This window comes from Bubalus bubalis, chromosome 10 (genome assembly GCF_019923935.1).
Source record: "Bubalus bubalis isolate 160015118507 breed Murrah chromosome 10, NDDB_SH_1, whole genome shotgun sequence".
Taxonomy (NCBI): Eukaryota; Metazoa; Chordata; class Mammalia; order Artiodactyla; family Bovidae; genus Bubalus; species Bubalus bubalis.
In genome coordinates this window covers 49,214,057-49,221,823 of record NC_059166.1, presented here as the reverse complement: position 1 = coordinate 49,221,823, position 7,767 = coordinate 49,214,057, and the positions used below count along the sequence as shown (strand labels likewise).

General features: G+C 37.4%; 1 non-coding gene across 1 annotated transcript; it reads right to left on the bottom strand.

Annotated features, from left to right (window-relative positions):
- Window positions 1–2,180: 2,180 nt before the first annotated feature.
- Window positions 2,181–2,253, bottom strand: TRNAC-ACA. Its single transcript has one exon. It is a non-coding gene; the product is annotated as a tRNA-Cys (tRNA).
- Window positions 2,254–7,767: the final 5,514 nt, after the last annotated feature.

The following is a 7,767-nucleotide window of genomic DNA, read 5'->3' as shown; positions in this document are numbered from 1 at the left end:
ATTTGCTGTTACTTTAGGTGTTTCTTAATTTGCTACTTTTGCATTCTAGTCCACTATAATGAAAAAGACATCTTTTGGGGGTGTTAGTTTTAGGTCTTATAGTTCTTCATGGAACTGTTCAGCTTCTTCAGCGTTACTGGTTAGGGCATAGACTTGGATTACCGTGATATTGAATGATTTGCCTTGGAAATGAACAGAGATCGTTCTGCCATTTTTTGAGATTGCATCCAATTGCATTGCATTTCGGACTCTTTTGTTGACCATGATGGCTACTCCATTTCTTCTAAGGGATTCTTGCCCACAATAGTAGATATAATGGTTATCTGAGTTTAATTCACCCATTCCAGTCCACTTTAGTTCACTGATTCATAAACTGTTGACATTCACTCTTGCCATCTCCTGTTTGACCACTTCCAATTTGCCTTGATTCATGGACCTAACATTCCAGGTTGCTATGCAATATTGCTCTTTGTAGCATTGGACCTTGCTTTCATCACCACTCACATCCCCAACTGGGTGTTGTTTTTGCTTTGGCTCCATCTCTTCATTCTTTCTGGAGTTATTTCTCCACTGATCTCCAATAGCATATTGGGGACCTACCGACTTGAGGAGTTCATCTTTCAGTGTCCTATCTTTTTGCTTTTTCATACTGTTCATGTGGTTCTCAAGGCAAGAATACTGAAGTGGTTTGTCATCGCCTTCTCCAATGGACCACATTTTGTCAGAACTCTCCACCATGACTCGTCTGTCTTGGGTGGCTCTACATGGCATGGCTCATAATTTTATTTCATTCAAATAGGTGGTAATAAAAATGCTAAATACATTAAGAAAGATTATAAATAGAAATGCAGATTATTGAAACAAGAGACTAGAAACCATTAACATGAACCAATGAAAAATAGATAATTTGATGTCTGAATTAAAAAGTTACCAAGAAGCAATGAATAGTTGACTGAATGACACAGAAGAATGAATAAGTAATTTGGAAGATAGAAGAATGGAAATCACCTAACCAGAACAGCAGACAGAAAGACAAATGAAAAATAAATAAAGGCAACATGCAAGATCTATGAAATAATATAAAACATGAAAATTGACATATTATAGGGGTCTCAGAAGGAGAAGAGAGATAGAAAATGCAAATACAACCTTAAAAAATCTATGGGACTCAGCAAAGCTACAGTAATGGTATCGGCACAAAACAGCATGGTATTGTCACAAAGGCAGACATATACATCAATGGAACAGAATACAGAGACAATAAATATATGCACACAACTACAGACAATCTACGACAGAAGAGGCAATAATATACAATGGAGAAAAGATACTGTATTTAACATGTTTCTGGGAAATCTGACAGCTATATGTACAAACAATGAAATAAGAATACTCTCTCATACATGAACAAAAATAAATTCAAAATGGTTTAAAGATCTAAATGTAAGTCATGATACCATAAAATACTAGAAGTGAACATAGGCAGAACAACCTTTGACATCATGAATTATTGCAATGCTTTCTTAGATCAATTTCCAAGGCAAAAATAAATAAAATCAAAAGTAAAAAAATGGGACCTCATTAAACTTAAAAGCTTTTGCACATTAAAGGAAACCATCAACAATATGAAAAGACAGACAGAATTGGAGAAAATATTTGCAAATAATGGGATTGACAAGGGGTTAATATTCAAAAAACACAAATAGCTCATATAACCCAATACCAAGCAAACAAATAACAACCCAATCCAAAAATGGACAAAAGACCTAAAGGGACATTTTTCAAAATAAGACATACAGATGGCTAATAAACACATGAAAAGAAGTTCCACATCACTAATTACCAGAGAAATGGAAACCAAAACCACAATGAGATATCACCTCAGACCTGTCAGAATGGCAATTATTGAAAATCTAAAAATAAATACCAGAGGGGGTGTGGGAAAAAAGGGAACCCTCTAACACTATTGGTGAGAGTGTAAATTGGTATAGCCACTATGGAGAACCATATGCACGGTTTTCAAAAAACTAAAAACAGAATTAAAGAAAGTGAAAGTGAAGTCGTTCAGCCATGTCCAACTCTTTGCGACCCCATGGAATGTAGCCTACCAGCTCCTGCATCCATGGGGTTTTCCAGGCAAGAATACTGGAGGGGGTTGCCATTTCCTTCTCCAGGAGATCTTCCCTGACCTAGGGATTGAACCTAGGTCTCCTGCATTGTAGGCAGACGCTTTACCATCTGAGCCACCAGGGAAGTCCAAATGATCCAGCAATTCCACTCCTAGATATAAATATATATCTTTATATATGAAGAAGCATAGAAACTACTGCACATAAAATAGATAAGCAACAAGGATTTACTATACAGCACAGGGAATTATGCCCAATATTTTCTAACAACCTTTAAAGTAATATAATATGTTTAAAAAACCTAAAAAATCACTATATTGTACATCTGAAACACAATATTTTACATCAACTATACTTTAATAAAAATAGGTATTTTTCTATAGTCAGCTTTCAATCTGACAGAGAATTCAAAAGCATAAAATTATTCATTCGTATGAGATATTTATTTTGGCAAAGTGACTGATGCAGCGGTTCAACAACTGATGGGTTCTAATTTGGGCATGTTGAGTTGGAGACACCTACGTACATCTAAGTGGCAATGTGCAGTCAACAGCTGGATCTGTGGGTTTCAGTCCATGGGAACATTTGCAAGAGTCACCAGCACACAGGTCAAGAGTGAGGTGTTAAGTCAGAGTGGGATCACTAAATGAGTGAGTGTGAAGTGAGCAAAGGCATACCAACATTTAAAGGGTTTCATGAATAAAAATGAATCTAAAGAGAATTATGAGCTATCACAGAAACAAAGAGGAGAGTTTTGTTTTTTTTTTTCAAAGAGAAAATGTGAGCGCACAGAGTATGTTGAAACAAGTATTCAGTACTAAGGGACAATTGTTAACTTGCTGAGACAGAGTTTCAAAAAAGTTACATTGATAGAAGCTGTAAATTAATGAGCTAGAGTAAGAGAAATAGAAGTGTAAATGGAGACCAAAGTGGACAAAGGCTGTTTAATATGTTTGAGGACTTGGGAGTTTTATTAAGAATTATCTCACTATCAAACAAAGCTTTATAGAACTATGCTTAAATAATAAAATATTATCACTATCTTTAATTCTAACTCTCAATATTTCCTTCATATTCAAACTTAATCATCAGTTTCTTATCAAGGCATTAGATAGTTTAGATGAGAAAAGTCGTCCAGCAGTTTTAGGTAACATGATTAGGAATATTGAGTAAAATAAAGTATTGCTATTGTAAAGAAAGGTTTCCCTGGTGGCTCAGATGGTAAAGAATGTCTGCAGTGCAGGAGACTCATGTTTGATCCTTGGGTTGGGAGGATTCCCTGGAGAAGGAAATGGCAACACACTCCAGTATTCTTGCCTGGAAAATCCCATGGGCAAAGGAGCCTGGCGGGCTACAGTCCATGAGCTCGCAAAGAGTCAGACATGACTGAGCGAGCGACTATCACTCACTCATTGTAAAGAAAAAGGCTAGTAGTCACATGCTGCTGCTGCTAAGTCGCTTCGGTTGTGTCCGACTCTGTGCGACCCCATAGACAGCAGCCCACCAGGCTCACCCGTCTCTGGGATTCTCCAGGCAAGAACACTTGAGTGGGTTAGTACCACGTGATAAATGGGTAAGTATGTAACTGATGCTCAAGATAAGTGCTGAGCTGATTCTGGGAGGGCTGTGTTTTCAAAACCAAGCTATCCTATTTAATGAGGGCTGAGATTATGTGTAGATGTAGTGAGGAGTATCATGATTTTGAGATGAACCAAGAATTGTGCTCTATTTAAAAACTCCTTTCAAATCAACCTGTGAGTGAGGTATAGCTTACAATTTAAAGATTCAATGTCCTTTAGGAAGGACTTATTTAAACAGATGTTTAAATACATGTGTCTTTAACTGTGAGTGCATGCACACTCAGTCATGTCTGACTCTCTGAAACCCCATGGACTGTAGCCCGCAGGCTCCTCTGTCCATGGGATTTCCCAGGCAAGAATACTGGAGTGGGTTGCCATTTCCTTCTCCAGGCATCTTCCCAATCCAGGGATTGAACACTTGTCTCTTGAAACTCCTGCATTGGCAGGCAGGTTCTTTACCAGCTGAGCCATCGAGGAAGCCCAAAGAGTAATATGCTGCTGCTACTGCTAAGTTGCTTCAGTCGTGTTCAACTCTGTGTGACCCCATAGACGACAGCCCACCAGCCTCCTCCGTCCCTGGGATTATCCAGGCAAGAACACTGGAGTGGGTTGCTATTTCCTTCTCCAATGCATGAAAGTGAAAAGTGAAAGTGAATTTGCTCAGTTGTGTCCAACTCCTAGTGACCCCATGGACTGCAGCCCACCAGGCTCCTCCGTCCATGGGATTTTCCAGGCCAAGAGTATTGGAGTGGGGTGCCATTGCCTTCTCCAAAGAGTAGTATATTGACTCTCATTGTTGGTCATTTAAAGTTCAGGTTAAATTGGTTATTTCTCATTGTCAGGAAACTGAGAACACGGAAGGGGGCTAGCAGGCTTTAGACACGTTCATGCCTGGGATAGTGGACAGAAAGGGACACTGTGAATTCAGGGGTGAGAGAAAGACATGTGGTAGTCTACCTGTGCTAATGAGAGAAGTACTTGCTTGTATTCATTGAACATTTTAAGCCAGGGTTAAATCACTACAACTTAAAACCTGCTGTAATTGAATGCACATTAGTAGCAAAGAGGGGTGCCCCTTAACATTATCTTTCTGGGTTAGAAAATTGCTGAGCAAAGTTTTAAGAGAATAACATTGACATAGTGAAAAAAGAAACAATATAATAAGTGACAGACTTGTAACACCATTTTAAGCATCTGTTGATTTCAAAAACATACACACACTCATTCAATTGTTAGAAACCCCTTCAGATCAGATCAGATCAGATCAGTCGCTCAGTCCTGTTCAACTCTTTGCGACCCCATGAATTGCAGCATGCCAGGCCTCCCTGTCCATTACCAGCTCCCGGAGTTCACTGAGACTCATGTCCATCGAGTCAGTGATGCCATCCAGCCATCTAATCCTCTGTCGTCCCCTTTTCCTCCTGCCTCCAATCCCTCCCAGCATCAGAGTCTTTTCCAATGAGTCAACTTTTCGCATGAGGTGGCCAAAGTACTGGAGTTTCAGCTTTAGCATCATTCCTTCCAAAGAAATCCCAGGGCTGATCTCCTTCAGAATGGACTGGTTGGATCTCCTTGCAGTCCAAGGGACTCTCTAGAGTCTTCTCCAACACCACAGTTCAAAAGCATCAATTCTTTGGCGCTCAGCCTTCTTCACAGTCCAACTCACACATCCATACGTGACCACAGAACCATCATCTGTGGTCATGAGTAGATAAATCTGCAAGAGATGGAGACTGCTGTTCTCATAGATTGAGCTTCACATAGAGTCAGGATTTTTCCCTCATTTTTCCTTCCTTACACATTTTTATATTATTTATGTCATTACTTCATTTTCTTTCATGATACTTTCAATACGTGCTGACTCATCACATGCTGCTAGACAGGTAATCTGCAAGTTTTTATATCTCTAAAATGGTTAAGGTTTCACAGACTCAAGGAGAAAGGGCCATTACTCCTTTGCTTGCATGACTATATACTTGTCATCACATTCAGATCTCCAGATCATCAAACAGGTGGTGAATGGTCCTTCCAGGGACCCTAGGATTTGGCTGGTTTTCTGAACACTGCTTTGGTCAGTCAATAACTTATTTATGATTTCATTCATTAAGACTTAAGCTTTTTACAAATCACTCTAATGTGTATACTACGTCCATTCCTTAAGTTAAAATTATCTTGGCCTCAATCAATAACAGAGACCTATACATTACATCCTGTTCAAGACACCAATAAATTTGGCTAAAAATAGGCCCTGTTCTATAATATTTAGTTTTAACATTTATATCCCACGGCATTGAGGAAACTCTCTTTTTGGAAATTAGGAAAGTTTCAAGGAATCCCAAATTCATAGTAGGTTTCCCAATGCCTCAATTCAGTCATTTATCAGATATTTATTAGTAGTTATGCATATGCTTAAATTATTCTACTACAGAGAAAATAAACTCCCTAAAAGCAATCATAATTCTCACTTGTTTATACTTACTACATTGTCTACTTCAGTCATTTACAAATTTTGAATTTAACTGATAACAGATGGCAGGATTTTCAGAATTCACTCTTTTCTAGAATGATTTTTAACATAATATCACCAAAAGTTATCTCCCTTTATTATGAATAATTCACACAGGTTTTATTATTTGGAATATGGTTAAAAAGAGAACCTATTTCAGAACCAATATATACTTAAAGCAAAGCCTGCATTTATAATCACAGGCCCTCTAAATATCTAGTATGTAAAAAGGGAACTAGTTCAATACTTCAGTGTTTTACATGAGACTTTACTATGTGTAATGATGGGAAAATTCCAATTTCAAATGCACTTTTCATGGAAAATCAGTGTGGATTTAGCAGACAGCAAAGTCTCTATGAAGGAATTCATGATGCAACTTTAGAAATTCACCAGCAGCAAATCACTGGAACTGGATGAGTGCTTCATGATGAGGTGTGGAGGAAATGAAGTGTGAAATAGCAGAGATATTGACAAGGATATACCTTAAAAGCAATAAGCACTTGATGATTGGAAAGTTTCCCATACTCAAAAAAGAGCCTAGAAATCTCAGTGAAATCTGAGCTTCAAATAAGAAATGCAGTAAATGATATAGCAAATAGATGGTTCCTTTCAAATAATATAATTGTAACACACATCATGAGTAATTGTTTTAAGCTTTAAAACTGAAATTTCTAGCCTTTTTCCAATTAAAGAACTCATATTACATTTTCCCACAAGAATGTCATGATTTAAAGCTTTTTAATCTCTTTACTAATATATTCAATTACTGTTAAGTTTGTTGGTTTGCATTATTCCAAGACATCACCAATGAGATATTTTAATCAGCACTAGAAAACCACTGTTTACACAGCAAAAAGCAAAATATAGATAATTAAAAACATTAAAAAGATACTACAGCATTTAAATATATTTCTTTCATATTTCTTGAAATCTTGTAGCAACTTCGGTGTACTCATTTCTATCTACATTTCAGTCCCTTAAGTAACTGAAGTTCTCTTATTGAAAACAATTTACTAAGACACATTTTTTTTAAAGATTTTGTCATCTTTTGAACTATTTAATAATCTTTCCAATGAAGAAAAAAATGGAATCATAGTATTATTTTTTTCAAACTGTTTTTGAAAACTGATTAAAAAAATCTTTTTTTTTTTCCCCTAATGAAAATTTGAAGTGGATTCCTGCTTGACTGTGCAGTTGAAGACACAAGCAAACACAGAACTGCCTCAATTGGCCTTATCAGTACTCCTTTTATGAGACCCAGGTTGCTGAGCCACTTAGAACTCAAGACCTATTCTGATTAACTTGTTATAGAGGTACCACTCTACAGGAGACCTGGGTTTGATCCCTGGGTCGGGAAGATCCCTTAGAGAAGGAAATGGCTATCCACTCCAGTATTCTTGCCTGGAGAATTCCATGGTCAAAAGAGATTACAGTCCATGGGGTCACAGAGTGAGACATGACTGAGTGTAGGCATGTATGCATCAGCGGTACCACTACCACAAGGAATGTATTATACTATAAGCTTTCCATATTATCATATGATATCAATGTG